This window comes from Coloeus monedula (assembly GCF_965178545.1).
Source record: "Coloeus monedula genome assembly, chromosome: 18".
Taxonomy (NCBI): domain Eukaryota; kingdom Metazoa; phylum Chordata; class Aves; order Passeriformes; family Corvidae; genus Coloeus; species Coloeus monedula.
The window spans coordinates 1,424,838-1,443,177 of NC_138798.1; positions in this window are offsets into that span (position 1 = coordinate 1,424,838).

Genomic DNA, 18,340 nt, shown 5'->3' on the forward strand with positions numbered 1-18,340 from the left:
TTTGAACAGTCAGTGGTTTGAGACAGGTTCACTTCTGAGGAAGCAGAGAATTTGTAAACCAACACTGCTGGGGGAACAATGCACATACCTGAGAGAGTGGTACCTGCTGGCCCGCATGCAAGGATGGACCTGCAGGGAAAGAAAAGAGATGAGAGTTAAGGGCAGAAGCCATTAAACAGAAAATACCATTCTTTGAGTATTTTCCTACTTCCTTATGCATATTTTTCATTAAACATGCTTCCTTTATCAAGATGTTCTCCTCCAGTGAATAAGTTCAAAATATGCCCAGAACACTGCGGGATGTCCTTCAGTGGAGGGAACACCTGTGCCCAGCTGAGCTGTGTCTGCAGTTTGTGGGGACAGGCTGGAGTCAGCTCCAGGGTGGAAGAACCTCAGCCCAGGCAGGCACAGGCAGTCCCTGGCTGGCTCTGCTGCTCCAGAGCTGCTGCCAGCAGTGTCCCCAGCATGGAGCCAGCCTGCACAGCCTGCAGCCCCCTGGGACCAGCACGGACACTCAGCAGCCACCCCACAGCATCCTCTGAGAGGCTGCTTCTCCCCCTGCAAGGGGGTGTTAGCCAGCGATGGGATCTGGTGACACGAGTCCATAAATCACTTCTGACAGGGAACAGAGCGCTGCCATGGACAAGGGGAAACGAGGGAAATACTGCTCAGGCTTGTGAAGGAACCTCAAACAGATAATGCACTTTCTGAAAGCTGAGATCCATGTGCTTATCCTGAGTGACAGCCCTGGGACAGGCTGGACAGTTGTGGAGTCTCCTCTGGAGCCATTCAGAACCTGCCTGGATGTGACCCTGTGCCACCCTCTCGTGGTGACCTTGCTTTAGCAGGGGCTTGGACTGCACGAGCTGCAGAGGCCCCTCCAGCCCACAATCCCTTCTGCTCCATCCCATCACCTTTTCAGAGCAGTTTTCTCTTGGCTCTGATCTCAGGAGACCCCAAGGCCCAGATTGTTCTGTCTGCTGTAGCCATGGAAACTGGTTAATAGCGTGTGCCAACACAGGAACCATGGCACGTCTAAGTTACAATAACTGATAACTTGATCACAATGACAAATGGCTTCACTGTCAGGCAAGGTGCTCGGACGTGCAGCTCTGCAAAATGAACATCTGGGAGGAGCAGCATTCTGCTCAGCTGGGAGGAAGGGGCTCCAGGGAGGAGATGCTCAGGGCTGGTGTCGCTCCCAGTTCCAGGCAGATTGTTAGGCAGACACTGAAATAATTACAATGTGGGAGAGGGTTCCTGTTAATTGACTGCACATTTTAGAACTTTGTCGATTGTATTAAAAGTCTAGAGATGCCCTAATTTCTGTCTCAACAGACTTGAATCTCGCTAGTTCAGCCTTTACAGCTTTCCCCTTTACTGTCCTACAGTGGCCCCCACTCAGTTGTGCAGTGATTAATCCCAGACAGAGCCAAAACCCAGCCTGGGGCTGCCTGGGGAAAGCCTGGCAGGGAGGCTACTGCAGGCCATCAAAAGTTTAATAATTTCAAAAATTGTATCACACATGTGCACAATCCTCATCATTTCTGAATTCCAACTCATCAAATTGATGAGCTTTAACGTGATGAAATTGTTCTGTGTGATACAAAACTGTCCAAATTCAAGTCCTTATAAAAGCATGAAGTGCTACAATAATTTAAAGTGGGCTTTTCAAAGCACTCTCATGTTGCTGGAGCACTTCAAATATTTTTACAAGGATGTCAAAGCAGAATATGGTCAAATAGCCTTTTGAAGTAAAAGCAGTAGACATCAAAACATACTCCCCAGACTGAGAAAAACACTTGGAGTGTCTTGAAAAGTAAAAATTCCAGCTCATCTCCAGCTTGCAGCTTCCTGAAGCAGAAGTGTATTTGTTGATGGAGTTAAAAGCAAGAGATTTGTCCCCTACGGATGTAAAACAGGGTTCAGGTCATGTAAATATCCTCACTCGAGAGCAGCTGGCTGTCAGTGCCGAGGTGTCTACTCTCCCTATGCCCAAAATCTGTAGTTTTATGTGTGTCCATGCACCTGGTGTGCCAGCCTGGGCAGCAGCAGAGCAGGTCTGAGATACCTCATGATTTCTCAGAGGTGATTTATGCTGGATCCAGCAGCCTGCTGTTCATGTTTTTTGGAGAAGATGGCTAATTTGGGGTACAAATTCATTTTGTTCGGTTTTGCAGATACGAGTAAGACTTGACAGGAGCTGCTTCCAATTAAATCTGTGCTAGAGAACTACAGAATGTAGTAGGAAAATATGCCATGATAACACCCCCCTTCAATTTCCTCTTTAATTTTTGGTACAATAGATGGATTTTCTCCTGCCTTCTGGAGAAGAGACTGATGCATCCCTGAAGTTAATAAAATGATATGGGGTCATTTTTATTGAAAGAAAGTTAAACATCTGCTGTGTCTATTGCAGTATATTAAACAATATTTTATTATTCTCACTTCCCTGACGTGATTCATGTCCCTGGCAGGCACAGAGCCCCATTGTTTGCTTTTCATATACATGTAGCAATTTAAGATGTGCCTGTGAAATAAAATCTAGAGATAACGACCAGCTGCAGATACAAAGCAGCCAAGGACAGGGGTACTGGTGGTCCCTACCTGTGCTGTGTGTGCCCACCCAGCCCTCCCTGCTCCCCTGTGGCCCTCAGTGCAGGGGGTGCTGAGCTGATTCTCTTCCCCTTCAGCCTTGTTGGAACTGCAGCAGTTTTGGTAGCGCTGCACATCAGCTCTGGGGGAGCACGGGGCAGAAGGGAGGCAGAGGCGGATTTTGAGTCATTTCTCATCCAGTTTGATGGAGGCTGGGAGCCCAGGGACAGCATGAAGGAGAAGCACTTCAGTTCATGTTAGCGTTTCCTTCTGCCCACTCAGAGCCCTGGCTGTGCCAGCAGAGCCACGGAGCTGGAGCAGCCGTGGGAAGGAGCTCGAGAGGAGCCAGAGCTGCGCCCCAACACCACTGACAGAGGAGGAACTCTCTGCCCCAGGCATTTGCCCCGCTCCAGATACTTCACAGAGATGTTTGCCTCCAGTTGCCAGCATTTGGAACAGATGTGTTTACAGTGGGCAGAGTAAAGTGACAAAATGCTGACAGGCTGACAGCACAACTGAGCCATCAGCTGCTGGCATGAGCTGAGTTAAAGCAGGCAGCGGGTTCAAATGGTGTCACAAAATGCCCCTTTGTCCCACAACTGCTCTTTCTTACACAGAATCACCTGGCTTCTTCTGCTCATGAACTGAAATAATGCAGCACCTGCTCAGGCCAGCACCTTGCTCTTGGGCCAATCTCTGTGGTGGCAGCAGGGACATTCTCTCCAGCTCAGCCCCCAGCCTGGGAGGAGAACTGCCACACCTCAGGGGAGAGGGAGGCAGAGGAAAACCTCAGCTCCACACCTGACAGGACTTTCTCAAGGTCAAGGAACAAGTCTGTGGCAATTATCTGTGCCTCAGCTCCCCTCATTTGTGTAATTATTGTAACGACCCTGATTTATCTGACGGGCATTTTGAGGCTCTCTTTAATTCATTAATGTATTAATGCACCTTGAGAGTCTTTGTTTTAAGGGATTAAACCAAGAATTAGAACAGAATCAGTGTCTTGTCAGATCCAAGACACTTTCATAGAAACTATAATCACAGGCTTAGGTAATTACTGTGTTTCTTTTCCAAGTGTGGCAAAATAAGACAAATGAATAATTAGCATAACCACACATGACATCCTTCTCGCAATTAAAGCTTTTCCATACCCATGCTGGAAAGCAAAGGCTCACCATGGACTGTTGCACCTTACTAGCCACAGAAACCTCTTGTCCCTTCTCCTCTCATCCCAAACTTGAGTCCAGAACCCTGTGGCTCTCTGCAGCCCACAGTTACAGCTGTAAATGACACCACACTACAGACACCCAGCACCCCCAGCTCTCGGGGAAAGCCAGCTACAGAACAGCTGGTTTGGCTGGTTTGTGGCAGGACTTTCTGTGACCCTCACGCTCTGATCCCTCTCGTTTAAACGCCTGAGGGAGCAGCACCTGCTTCAGGAGGCCACAAAGGATCAGCTGCCATGAGAGGGGAAGTGCAGCTTCTCTGAAGCCTCCAGAACTGCCCCTGGGCAATTCAATCCCTCTTTCCTTGCCTTCTCTCAGGGATAAAGAGGGGATCCAGCTTTCCCTTAAATGTCACACTTCTATTATAGACTTGCCCTGACTCCATCCCACCCCATTCCCAGGGCCAAAGCTCTGCCCCTGGCCGGCTGCACCACCCAGCCAGCAGAGGCAGCTCCTGTTCGCAGGAGGGCTCTTTTCACACGCCATGAAACTCAAGAAGAAATGGAGCAAGAGCCACTGCTATCAGTCCCCTGCCCGGATATTAGGGAGCATTTGAAGGAAATACATTCTCCCTGCCCCCAGTTGTTTCCACCTAAACCCTTCACTAACATCAGAGTGAAGTTTTCCAGCTGGGAAATCAAACCTCATTTTCCCCCAGGGCAGCTCAGGTGATAACTGCTTAGCCACTGGCAAATTTTATTATACCAAGAGCTCTTCTCCTTTTGTTTTCCATCAAACTGATTTTCCAGCTCTGCTCTGTATCAGTCAATGCATTTGCTTCTCTATTTCTTGCTTGTCAGCCACGCAGAGGCGCGAGGGCTGTGAAGTGCTGCTGTCACCTGAAGGGACACAGGCAAGGCAGAGACGCAGGCAAGAGAGACAGCAAAATGCATGTCCTGAAATATTAAAAATCATCTGGGCTCCGGGTGTGCTTTCAGAGTTTCTGGTCATCCAGGGGCAGCAATGCATTAAATTGGAAAGTGATTTTTATTGAATAATATTGAAAAGGTTGCTTGCAAAAAAATAAAGGATGGAGACTATTGAGCTCCACCAGTGGCATAAGTCCAGCTCAGCCAATTCAGTAACTCCCACCATCCTGGGATTTTTATCTGAATCAATGTGGGGAAGTAAAGAGATGTGGGAATGTTCCTCAAGCAGTTAAAACAAAGCCAAGGCTTCACCCACGCCTGCTGGGCTCATATCATTCACAGCCAAAACGCTGCACTGGGATTCACATCCCAAGGAAAGCAAGGAAAAGCTGCCTGGCAGGGGTGCCTGTGCAAAGCTGCAGGCACAGGATCCCTTTTTGCTCCCTGGAGTGGGCACATTCCTGCCTGTGTCACTTATCCCCCAGGGAACAGGGACAGACCTGCCAGAGCAGAGCTCTCTTTTGGGAAGAAATTAATGTAGACATTCCAAAGGGTCATCCTGTCCCCTGCCAACACAGGATCAGACCTGCTCTGCCTTTCCTCCCACCCACCTCTGCTTTCCCCCCACACAGGGCTGAGGCTGAAGGAGGCACAGAGCACTCAGGGCTGCTCTGCCAGAGTTTGGTTTTGTCATCCCCGAGGAGCTGAAAGCCTCCCAGAGCTGGGCATCTTCAGGACACTTCGTTTTCAGAGTGACTGCCTCGACAAAGGGAAAAGCCTCCCCAGGAGAATCCCAGAGGACCAACAGAGGGCTTGCTCTGCCCGCTCTGGGCAAGCATTGCTCGGGCTGCTGGGTTTTTCTTGGTGCTGCCCAAATATTGACTGTGCTCAAGGGCCACTGAAATAACATTTGGCGCTGGTGCAATCAGTTCAGGCTCTCAGAGAACAAATATTTAGCAGAAGTGCTGCTTTGGAAAAAGAAAAAGCCACTGCTTTGAGAGCGTATGATTGTCCCACAGTCTGTTTCAGAGCAGGACTTCAACACACGGGGCTCGGGCTGGGCCACAGATAATCCTCAGTAGGATAAAAGAAAGGGAAGCAAGTGAGGAATCTGACAGTGATATTTTGGTGTCTCCAAGGGGCTGAGCAGCCTGGCTGGGGCAGGGGACACCTGAGGAGAGCTCCAGGCTTCCAGCAACAGTGGCTCCTGAGCAGGGCTGGTGCCACAAACACCATGCAAGGAACCACTTCCCTGGTGCTGACCCAAACCTGGTGCACAACCTCCCGGGCTGCTGCGTCCTTCAGAATACTTTTGTTAAGTAAAACAAGAGTTTTGAAGAAAACTTCAAGGCAAAGCAGGAAATCCTGCTGCTTCTGAGGCTCTCTAAGGCTCGAGCCCTTCCCTCTGACATAACAAGCAGTAGGAGAAGAGAAATAAAATGGATAATGAAGAACAGGAAGATTAATAAAGAATGGGAGAGTGAATGAGGGAAATAACTCTTCCATTGTTAGAATGGTGCTAGTGGCAGCTTTACAGCAACTTATCATTTCTATTTAAAGCCTGGTTTGGGGGCTATAATCTCCCAGCTGTTTTCTGTACCATCTGGCTGAAATTTAGCATAAAATTTATTATCTCAGAGGTAAATTAATTCTTTTCCCTTTATCAAAATTGCTGCATTTGTGCAAAAAAACCCCAAGATATAGAGACCCACATTCAGGAGTGTTTTTATCAGCTAAGATAAATCTTTGCTTTAAAAACAGCTTGTTGAGATAATCTGGGTATGGGAACGACATCCCGTTCTTCCAGAGTGTTTTAACATTGTCTGGATGTGCTCCTCAAGTGCTCAGGTGAAGGCTCAGAGCTGGAACAGCCCCAAGGACATCCCTGTGTTCCCCTGAGCCCACAAGCACAGGGTCCAAGGGCTCAGTCTGCCCATGGCAGAGAGCACAGGCAGGGTCTGGGGAGTGCCTGGAGGATGCCAGGGACACCCCTGTGGATACCCAGGAGTGCCTGGAGGGTGCTGGGGCACCTCTGTGCAGACCCAGGAGTGCCTGGAGGATGCCAGGGGCACCTCAGCGCAGACCCAGGAGTGCCTGGAGGGTGCTGGGGCACCTCTGTGGATACCCAGGAGTGCCTGGAGGGTGCTGGGGCACCTCTGTGCAGACCCAGGAGCCCAAAGCTCCCAAGGCCAGGCTGAGCCCAGCCCTGCTCGTGCTGCCCATTCCCCCCTTCCAACCTGGCTCTGCCCCAACACCCCTGGGTGTCCACGGTCCCTCCACTCCCCTCACTGCTCTGGCTCTGCTCCAGCCCTGGGAGATGCCCCAGAGGGGGAGATTTGCTGCTGGACCTGCCAAGGATGGGCACACAGCTCCTTTCCAGGCCACCACACCCCGGGGAGCAGCCCTGGGACAGCTCTAAAGGGGGCAGTGGCTTCCCACAGCTCTGTCCCCCTCTTTAACCCCGATAAAAGCTGCTTCCAGCCTGGCCAGCTCGCAGGCACCGCACTGAGCCCCTTCCCTGTGCCCCACCGAGCTCCCATCCCACGGGCTGGGAATGCTAAAGCTCCACTTCCCCGTTCCACTGCTAAACATTTCTTGTTCTGTTAAAGCCCAGACAGCTGCTTTCTAACTCATTTTACATTAACCTCATTATTTCAGTGTTCCGTGCTGCTTTGCTCCACTGTCATCTGCAGCCATGCTCTGAGTTAAAGGTGTACAGCTTTATCTGCTGAAAGAAGTCTTTATTTTCCAGTCTGGACCTCGATTATGCAGAAAATAACACAGCTCAGTGGAGGAAGGTTGCTGGAATAATTTGTATCTTTTTATACCAACTGATAACAAAAATTTAGCTCCTTTATGTACTTTTCTCCCTTAAACTGTAGTTATGTTTCCTTGAATAGACAAATGCAAGATAAATTCAATTACAGCATAATTTCTCCCAGGGTGAATAACCTTTAAATCAGCTCTGATCTCAAAACACATTATGAGATAACACACTGTCCATTACATTGTTGAAATTGGGGCTACAGCAGTGCCTAGAGTTGTCAGTATGAATATCAAATTATTTATGTTCCTCTTTGCATCCCTGAATACCAAATAAGCTCGGGAGCTCTGACAGCACGGAGCCCTATTTAAGGGCTGATTTTCAGTGGAGGGAAGAGGTGTTTGCCTGACAGCTCCCCAGGCTGCAGAGCTCCATTAATCAGAGAGTGCAGCCCCACCACGGCCTCTGCTCCACACTCATCCTGCCCAGAGTTTCCCCTGCTCTGGGGAGCAATAACAGCTCAGCCCAGCCTGCCCCTCCTGGGGCTGCATCGCTGCTGCAATAGCAGGGGAGCCCCTGTGGCACTCAGAGGGGAGACTTTGGGCTTGAGCTGTTGATCAGCAGCAGCCCAGGAGCCTTTCCCAGCACAATTTACGAGTTCTCTCCACCCTCTCTTCCATCTCTGTCTGCTTCTGGGGGGTGCTTTTATAAAGTACTGTCGGCTACAAAAGCCTCAATGCAATCCCTGCCCAGGGTTAGGGTGCCTGAGGCTCCTCGGTGGCTCTGAGCCATCCAAACACACCGTGCCCTGTGCCTTGGAAATCCCTTCCTGCAAATGAAGTTACCCCTGAGTTAAAGGGACACAGCTTCACATGGTCCAAACAACCCAATGCAATGAAGTGCAGGCTTGGGAGAGGGAGGGGGTTTTTCCTTCTGAGCAGAAGAAAGTCAGGATGCACTTGAAATGGATGAGGATCTTGGCCAAGCTACAATCCTGCCGGGTCAGGTGTGCAAAGCCACCACAGAACAGAGGTGGTCTGAGACCTCTTCTGAAAAGCCACCACCCAACAGGGACCATTAAAAACGATCTAAAGCCATTTGAACGAGAGTCTGGGGCATCAAAATCTCTATCAGAACAAGAGCTGTGCTAATGAATGCTCACAGTTTAATCATTCATTTCACATCCAGAAAGGTAAGGTAAAACAGTGAACCTGTAGTGGCCTTGTTTCCATGGGATGGCTGAGGGAGGATGGAGGAGTTTGTGACTGACCCTAGAAAATGTCCCCTTGTCCAACCACATCCCTGCTCAGTTTGGTCACTGAGAGAAAACCACAGCGGAGTCAGGGACAAAACGTCCCCACGAGCTGTGGGACAGGCTGCAGCTTTAGGGAGCAGCAATTCAGCTCTCCAGCAGTTGGTTTCTTCACTAATTTTTGAGGCCATCAGCATGTCAAGCAGAAAATGCACTCGGCTGATGGAGAGCTGTGATTACCAAGAGGGTTCCCAAGAAGCCTCCCATGCAGGAACCAGTTCACTGAATGAGGGAGGGCAGGACTCTGCAGGGAGAAAATGGGGGCTTGCTTAATGCCCAGGGGACAGGATTGTTTGACAGAAGCGCCTGGAAGCTCCCACTCTTGGTTTTAATGTAATTTGCATTTTCTTGCTTGTGGCAGAAATGACCTCTCTGGAATTCAGTACAGCTCATGGCCAGGCAGTCCACATACATAAATGAGGTTAGATCTTACATTCAGCGGTCTTGGATGGGTATTTTTTTTTTTTTTAAAGACATGACCTAGACTCGAATTAAGCTGCAAACACAGCACCAAGCCAGGAAAACACGGAACTGCCATGTCCAGGGAGGCTGGGAGCAGCAGCTCCTCTGTCCCTGTGCCCCCAGGACACCAGACAGGAACCAGCCAAGGCTTTGCTTCCCTCGGTACCAGGCGGCTCCCTGCGATGTCCCTTCTGCCTCCTGCAAGGCCCATCCACCTCCACAATCAAAGCCCTGGGACCCAGCTCCGAGCCTGCAGCTGGTGCCACTTCAGGGGGTACAGGAGGCTCTGGGTGAGGATGAGCTGCTGTCCCCAGAGCAGGAGCTGGATGTGGCAGCCCAGGAAGCTCCCGTGGGTCACAAACCAGCAAAGGGCCCCCGCTCACCGCGGGGATTTAGGTGGCCCTGTCTGCCCAGCTGTGCTCAGGGACCCCACAAGTCACAGCAGCTTCATCTGCCTCTGTTTTCCTGCAGCCAAGACAAGGCACTGGGTACAAACAGCAGCTGTTTGTCACAGCCTCCCCTCCCAGGGAGCCAGAGGAGCTCACGGAATCAGCCTGCCGAGGGGTTTACCAAAGAGGGAAAACCACTTCAGTTCACTTGACACAACCAACAGTAACGATTCTGCCCCTCTGCATTTGTGACTTTCTGTGCTCTGCTGGTGGTGATGTATGAAGGAGACAGGAGATGGTGCTTTGCAGCTGGGAGAGGCTGGCCCTGCAGGGCTGAGCGTCTGCGTCAGGGGAACACACGTACAGCACCTTCATGGTGCAGTGAAGCCTCTGTGACAGAATTTTCATGGCACTCATCTTCCTGTGGGGTCAGAGGCTCAAAACCACAGGGATTTGTACCCAAGCAGCATTCGGGGCCTGAATTTTTCAGCCAATATCTATATTCAAAACCAAATCCCAGAAGTTTTTAATGGAAGAAAGAGAATAAAAATGTGCAACTATTCAGGGCCAGGAGAATGGAGAAAAGACACCCTGGCAGCTGGGGCAGAGATCAGATGATGGACAGACATAAAGTCACAGGGAGGCAGCACCACCAAGGGGTATCAGAAGTGGCAGTCAGACTGCAGCAGCCTGACCACAGCCCAGGCTTCCTGAAAAGGTCATGGTATTTCTTTCAGTGTTTTGGGTTTTTTTCTTAATTATAATTTGCCTCTTTTTCTCCCCCTTACCTTTCTCTGCTACACAGCACCTCACTTTGCTTTTCCCAAGGTTTGCTTTCTGTGGACCATAAAGGTTTGAATGCTGCCAGAGTACCTGAAGAAAAGCCCACCCGGACACTTGGATCAGTTGCAAAAAAATCATTGCACACACTTCAGAATTCGCATTCCCATATGCTCTTACTAAAAACCACGAGGTAAATCCATCCACTAGACCAAGTGGATGTTGCAGAAGGACTGAGGAGCTGTGGAGCTGCCGGGAAGCCCCGGGTCACCAGTGGCACAGCAATGACAGAGTGGAGCTCTCAGCCTTCGGTACCTCCTGTCCTTCTGCCCAGCAGAGAACTGGCTGAAGCTCCCTCTCCTGGGACGCTGACAAAGCCCCGATACCCCAGGGCTGTTTTATGCTGCCTCAGCCTCCACGCTGCTCGAACACAAACACAGAACCAGCTGGCAAAGGAGCCTCTCCCTTATTACCACAGGCCTGGTTCCTACGGTATATCACCGTGTCCCGCAGCCATAGGGAGGAGGAGGAGGAGGAGAAGATCCAGCAGGCAGGAATTGTGCAGCAAGATTGATTTATTTAATTATTTTACAAACTCTTTTATAGACTTTTTTCTTCATAGTCTAATTGGACAAAGGACCTGCCACCCCTTGGGGGTGATTGGCCAAAATCCTAAAACATCCATTATCAAAATATTTCCTACTATACCATAAACAAGACTTTCCAAGGTTGCAGGTGGCTTGGTTGTTTACATTCCCTGCTACCTCTTCTGTGAGAGAGAAAAGTCTCTCACGGACTTAGAAAAATAACAAGAAGATCCTCACTAAACAGCATTTTTGTACCTACACTCCCTCACTCCTCCAGCCCCAGAGGCTTGTCCTTCACCTTCCCATCCATATTGCCATGGAGAAACACCACACCTGGAGTGTGAGGGGCAGCAGCAGAGTAGCCCTGGGCCAACAGGACCCTGCTGGCCACCAGGGACTGCCCAGGCCCTCAGCTGCTGCTCAGCCCCAGCCCTGCTGCTCTCCTGGCTCGTGTCCTTGGCCAGGAGGTGACCCCAGAGCCTGGAAATTGCTGCTTCCACCAAAACTGTTTGCACTCTGCAGAGATCATGAGCAACTAAATGAGGGTTTTATGATGTTCTTTACATCCAGCAGTGATACAGAAAGTGGACAGAACAATTCTACAGGTTTCTCCCTCCCTGTCCTCTCCTTAAAGATAATTTTTCTGCTGCCAAGACACATCCTGAAGTTGGTGATGTTTTCTTGCTGCAAAGAGCTGCAGCTCCACCTTAAGCATGACACATCTCCCTCATAATTACACTTTTCATCTTCGTTTTTAAAATCATTACTAATTCAGAACAAACCCCTCTGTTTGTGCCCACACACACTCAGTTATTCCAGGGGATCCCGAGGACAGCACAGCCATTATTTTCCAGGTGCAGCTGTAGGAACTGACAGCCCTGTGCCTGCATTTGCAGGGATTCCCTGCAGTGTTGGGATTCCCCCAGTGGAACTGTGCTGCCCAGGGGCAGACCCCTCTCTGCAGGAGGCACAGAGTGAGGTGTGGTTTGTGCAAACCAGCCTGGAACCTCTCCGCAGAGCTCCCAAGGGAAGCATTTCAGCAGCGACTTCTGCCTTGCAGAAAAAAAAACAAACAAAAAAACAAACCACCACATTTTCCTGCCTCACAGGCCCCTTCGGGGCATCGAGGGCTTCCACACCTGAGGCTGCACCCATTTCAGTGAGCTCCCCCTGCTCCAGGCGTGCACAAAGCATCACCCGAGGGACGGGGATCTGCTGGCACAGCGGAACCGGGACATGTCGCATGCCAGCTCCGAGTGTCGGGACATGTCGCATGCCAGCTCTGGGTGTCGGGACATGTCGCATGCCATGCTTTGAGTGCCACCTCCTGGCTCCCAGCGCCGGCATCCCCGGCAATCCCGGCACATCCGTGCCCGGGGAGCGCCCCGAGCTCCCCTGTGCTGTGCCGGGTTAACCCTTCCGTCCCCGAGACATGCCTGAGCATCCCTTCGTGGCTCTTCAGGACACACGGGCTCCCGGCCCTCCCGTTACCAGCCCGGGTTTGATTACCCTGGAGCTCTCAGCGCTCTCTCTCTTTCCCCTGTGTGAGACGCAGGAGGATTTTTCCTCCCCAGGGCCCTGGCGAGAGCCCCGGGCAGCGGCTCAGGCCGTGGCTGCCGGCGCTGCTGCGGCTCCCGGGGCACCGCCGCTCTCCCGAGCGGGGTTTTCCCCCTCAGAACCGGGCCCTTGGCATCCTTGAGCCCGGGAACGCCACGTTCGCGATTAAACCGAAGGATGTAGGCACGTCCGAGTGGAAGATCTGGATCTGCCATCCTGAACAAGCTCTCCTGGGATGCTCTGCAGCGTTCCCAACGCCCCCGAGCCCGACAGCCCCAGGCTGGGGAGAGGCGCTCCCCACCGCTCTGCACTGACTGCATCCTTAACCACTGGGTCACCAGCCTCCGATGGAGACTCGGGAATTTCCCGTTCCTGTCGATCAGCAATGCTGAAATGTCTGAAACGGAAATAATTTGATTTGTCCAATGAAGCCACGGGGTTCTGAGGGGAAGTTGGCAGCCAGCAGATTTTCAGGCCCCTTTAGAACCAAAACTGCATCAAACCTTGTTCTACCATTTTCGTTTAACCACACCAGTGCTGGGTGCCACTGCCCTGGGGCAATTCCTGCGTTACCTGTGAGTGAATTCCCACTTTCCAACAGGCTCTGTTTTGAAATTCATGTTTATTTTGGCTCCCTTATTTTGACATTCCTACTAAAGGGCCATAATCTGTTTCTGAACCTGGGGGTCACTATGCCAGCTTAATGCCACGAAATTCCCTAGTCCATACAGGCCTTAAATGCACAAATGTGCAGACAATTAGAAGTTAATTTATTCTAAAAAGGAAGACAACCTTCTCTAATACCTCCAAAGCACAAGTTATGACATTATTACTTTCCTAGTTTAAGGCAAGAAACCGACACTGTTAGAAAGATGCTTGATGAGAGAAGAGACAAATGGGCTAATTAGGTTAATACCTTTCCTTAAAGTGACTCCTCAGCATATGGAGATTTTTATGTCCATTACCTCAGCTAGAAGCTGACATCAAGCTTCCTGGCTGGCCTCCCCCTCCGTGTGCTCGTGCTGCTCTCGGAGTATTTCTGAAGGAACATACGCTCTCTGCTAACTGAGCAGGTTTGGGGAATGAGAAAGGTCATTTATTACTGCCTGTGCTGGGCCATGGATGGAGCTGCTGGCGAGGCAGGATCTGCTTCCCACCGACACAGCCACCTCATCTCTCCCAGACCCCCAGCCCAGGATGGGCTCTGCCTCCCCCTCCCTCCCCACAGAAGCCCCTCGCAGCTGCGGAAGGCTCTGGCATTCAGGGGGTCGGTACCAGTGCCCTGGAAGGGAACACAGGCTGGGGAATTCCCTCCTCACCCAGCAGAGGCCTAAGGAGAAACTGGGTTACCTGCGGCCCCTGAGCATCCCCAGGGCAAGGCTGCTGCAGGTGACAGAGCAGGGCTGGGGCAGCACAACGAGTCCCACAGAGGCCATGCAATTGCTGCAGGTGCCGATAATTTCAGGTAAAACAAGCTTGGTGAGTCTGCAAAGTCCTCAAGCTACCAGCCCTGCTCGTTTCCCTCATCCCCCACTATGATCTTGCACTTTATTTTTGTAATACTAGGCTGCAAAACAAGACACAATGCCCTAGAAAGCAGAGAGGATATTCCTGGAGTACTTTTACAGAGCATGTAAAACTGCCATGCTGATGGATGTGGAATGATGAACCTGGAGGCAGGATGGAAAAAGTAAATGGCAGATCCCAAAACACAGGGGTGGAGTGGAAGAATGGGAAATGGTGCATTGATTTGCCAAAGTGCTTCTGTTAAAGAATATTAATCATCCCAGACAATCACTGGAAAGGCCCTGTAGCAATATCATATTAAATTAGTAAGAGTCCCATCATCACAGTAGGCTCAGCTCAGTTTTATAAGATGTATGGTGTCATCACACCAAAGAGTTGTCCCTGGATCATTCTGCTCCTACAGCAATTGCTGCACAATGACACTGATGTGACAATCCTCAGCATTCTGGGTGCCTGTCTGTCTCCCACAGGGCTCTCCACTGGCAGTGCAGCTGCCCAGCAGCAGCCTCACAAGCTGTACAACTCAGTTTGGGAACCAGAATCTTCCCCAGCATCAGAAAACACTGAATTAGCAGCCCTTGCCAACAGTACAGCCCATCACAGAGCTCCTCAGGGGCTGGCACAGGTGCTCACAGGCTCTGGCACCTCAGGGGGTTGTGCAGATCTCACCCCCAAAGCAGGAAAATTATCACTCCAAACCAGGAAAGACCACAGGGAAACGATACACAGATTACAGAGAGCAGAACACAGCCCTTCCCTTCACACAACTGTTCTCTCATTCCTCACTTCTGCAACAAAACCATCCCCACCTCCTTCCACCTCCCCTCTCCCCACCAATGCAAAGCACGAACTTGTACCAGTGGCTTGTCATCAGTAAAGCCAACAATTAAATCTGCAGTCTCGGGAAGCTGGGTGGCAGCTTCAAATATCCAACAGTGAAAGGAACATTCTGTGAATGAGCTGGGTCTGACACAGCAGAACTGGCAACCCTCAGCCAGGTGCCTCTGCCGCCGAGGGGCTGGGGCAAAACCCCCCAAATCTCCTGCAAGATTCCCCTGCTACCTGCACTGGGAGCCAGACAGAAGTGCCCAGGTAGTTACAGAGCTGCAATCTGTTCATGAAGGGCTCCAGCCTAAATTGTGGCTTCCAGGAATTCAGTTGCTGCTCACATTATCCGAATTCAGAGGATTAAACCTGTCCCTGGCAGCTCAGGCTCAGAAGGGCTGAGGAGCTGCTCCAGCAGCCAGGGGTGCCCCAGTGTGTCTGCTGCACCCACCACCCTCAATGGCCACAGAGCAAAGCAGCTTCCCAAAAACCTTCAGATCCAGGCTTGAGGGGAAAACAAGAGGGAAAGAAGTTACCAGCTATCTCTGAACACACCACTGCACCTCCAGAACCCTGCAGGATGGCCTGAGAGTGCAGAGAGCAGCCCCTGCACAGCCCAGGGGACAGACAGATGATTAGCACAGGGTGTCTGCAATTAGCACAGGGTGTCTCTGCAACTTGACACGGCTCAGCTGAACATCAGACAGCTCCAAGATGCTCGAGGCTGGCTTTGACACTGTTGCTTCACACAAAGAGCTTTAATTCTGAACATAAGCATAAAAAGAATGGGTCTGAGTTTGTCCAAAATAAGTAATCAAGAGGGAGAGTTATTGGGTAATTTGCATCATTATCTCTGTCTGCTGCTGCATCTCTGCTGACAGCTCGTTTTTGAGCACTGAAATCTGGCCTGGGAGCCTTTCAAAACACAGCAGTCCTCTTGCTGCCATGGCTGCTTAGTCTGGGACTTTGGCAAGGGAGCAAGAAATAGGTGTGGAAGCACTGGGGGTCAGCGTCCTGTTTCCAGCCCAGCAAGCCGAGAGCAGCACCATGAATTCACTGCCTCCCTCCTCTCCAAAAGCGAGAGCCTTTTCCAGGTCACCTCTCAAATGTAATCAATGTCAAAGGATTTCTAGAGCTGAGGGCAAGTGAGCATGCTGGGGAAGGATATATCGACTGCCCAGCAGCCCAGCCCTACGAGCAAGATGCAGCTCTGCTGCAGGATGTTCCGTGGGGCTGCTGCACTGGCAGGGGCTCCCACGGACACACCTCATCCCCTCAGCAGGGGCCCTCACCCTGCCAAAGGTAGGGCAGCACAAACAGAGCTTCTCCTGCTGATTCCCAGACTCAGGACACTTAAACCACACAACCTCCCCTCCCCTCCCCTCCAAATGGAACTCAGTAATAAAAGAAACCCAAAAGCAGAACTCACTTTTTGCCCCGAGGTCCCTCCTGTCCCAGCACCAGCAGAGCTTCACTGACCTTCACCTGCTCTCCTCTGCCACAGCTGCCTCCCATCACACCCATCACAGCTTCCACCAATCCCGACCTTCACCTGCCCTCCCCACCTGTCCGGGCTCCTATTACCGACTGTTCCAGGTGATTTCACTAATTACCCCTCCAGCAGACAGCCCCAGCTCCGCGCCAGGCCTGGGGAAGGGGACTGTGTTCATCCAGCACTGTCTCCTGAGGATACAGGGCCACTTCAGCCTGCTCACATTTTTATCCTCTACAATTAGAAGTCACTGAGCTTCTCAGATGAAAGGCTCTCCTCTAAGTGCAAATTATTATTAATGAATTTCTCTCTTGGCTCCTTGACAGGAAAATGTACCTTGCAGTGTGTTATCTTTGCAGCCATGCCCCCCTGGCACCGGCAGATTCCCTCTCCTGGCAAGTGAGGTGTGGTGACAGCAGGGAAGCTCCAGCAGCTCTCAGTGCCCCATCCCAGTGCCTCAGTGACTGCGGCGGAGCAGAGCCTCAGAAATGTAAATCCTGGCATTTGACCCAATGTGAACTTCTCAAATAAGTGATATTTCACAGCCCAGTGGTTTCCTCCCTGCTGAGACAATCGTTTATGGTGGCTCACTCAGAACAAGGCTGTGACAGAATTTTTGGTCAGTGCCGACAAACTGAAAAACCTCAGTATTTGCCTCTGAAGCCCCGTGTTCTGTAGCTTCAGAAAAATTAAATGCGAAGGCAGGGCTCAGGTTTTTTCCCTATTTTGTTACCTTTTCAAATCCAGCCCGTCCTCCTCTGCCAAGACCATGTGATTTGGTCACCTTGCTCCTGTCCAGCCACCAGCACTGGGTTCCTGAAGGTGCCACCCCTTGTAGGTGTGGCACAGGAACACCCTCCTTAAAAATGCTCTTGGACCTGGTACACTCTGTGCTACCACAGCCTATTCTTTTTGCTCCAGTATTGTGTTTCTTGCTCCCCTGCTGCTGCCTGTTGCAGCTCCACACTGTAAATGCCTTTTTCACCTCAGGGACGCCTGCGTTTTCCCAGGAAGAGCCACGCAGTTAATTAATGATGCCTGGGCTGCAGGGAGCTGCCCACGCCAAGAGCCCCGGAGCTGTTCGTGCTGGGGGAGGCATGGGATGAACAAGATGGATTGTGCCCCTGCCCTGAACTGTGCCTGCTGCTCCTGCCATCCATCATCATCACCACGTGCCTGGGAAGGGGAACTGCTTCACCCAGGAAGGGTCAGAGCAGGGAAAAACTTTCATACATCTCTATTCTCTCTCCAGAAAGTGGCTTAAATCATGTTCCAGGGCAGTGGATGCAGCACTTGAGCACAAGAATGACAGAGGAGCCCCCTCCCCTGAGGAAAGGGAATTTGTCAAGCCGTGTAAAGCATTTTAATTACAATTTGTATAACATGTATAAATAAATATTACATTCTTTCAGTCTACAATGCATACTAGGCATACCTTGTTAAAACGTCCATCTATGTTACTGGGTGGCAGGATTGACTCTGTCCAAGTAAAAAAAACCAAACTACAGAGTTTAGTAATTAAAAAACCCAAAACAACGAAATAATGGCAAGGACAGGACGATGCAGGTGCTTCTGGCTAACAGTCAGGACATAACACTGCTTTCCAAAGGCTGGATGTGCCACCTCCTTTTAGTTACCAGAGGTTTGGGAAGACAGTGGTTTCCTCACGGAACAGATCTTGATCTGTGTCCTCCACAAATGTGAACTGGCACCGAGCCAACACAGTTCTGCCACTCCACAAATTAAATCTCTTATTTTGTATTTGCTTCCCATTTATTACGGGGTTGGTGTTTGTTTATTCAAAACATCAGCTTTACAATCTAGTCTAGAATTTTCAGTCTGAGCTGGTCCAATGGCCAAAGAAAAAAAAAAAAAAAGAAATTTATAAAATAGCTCCAGTATTTCTTGATCTTGCTCCAGCAATATTTCCCTCCCTCCCAACAGTGTGTCCAGAG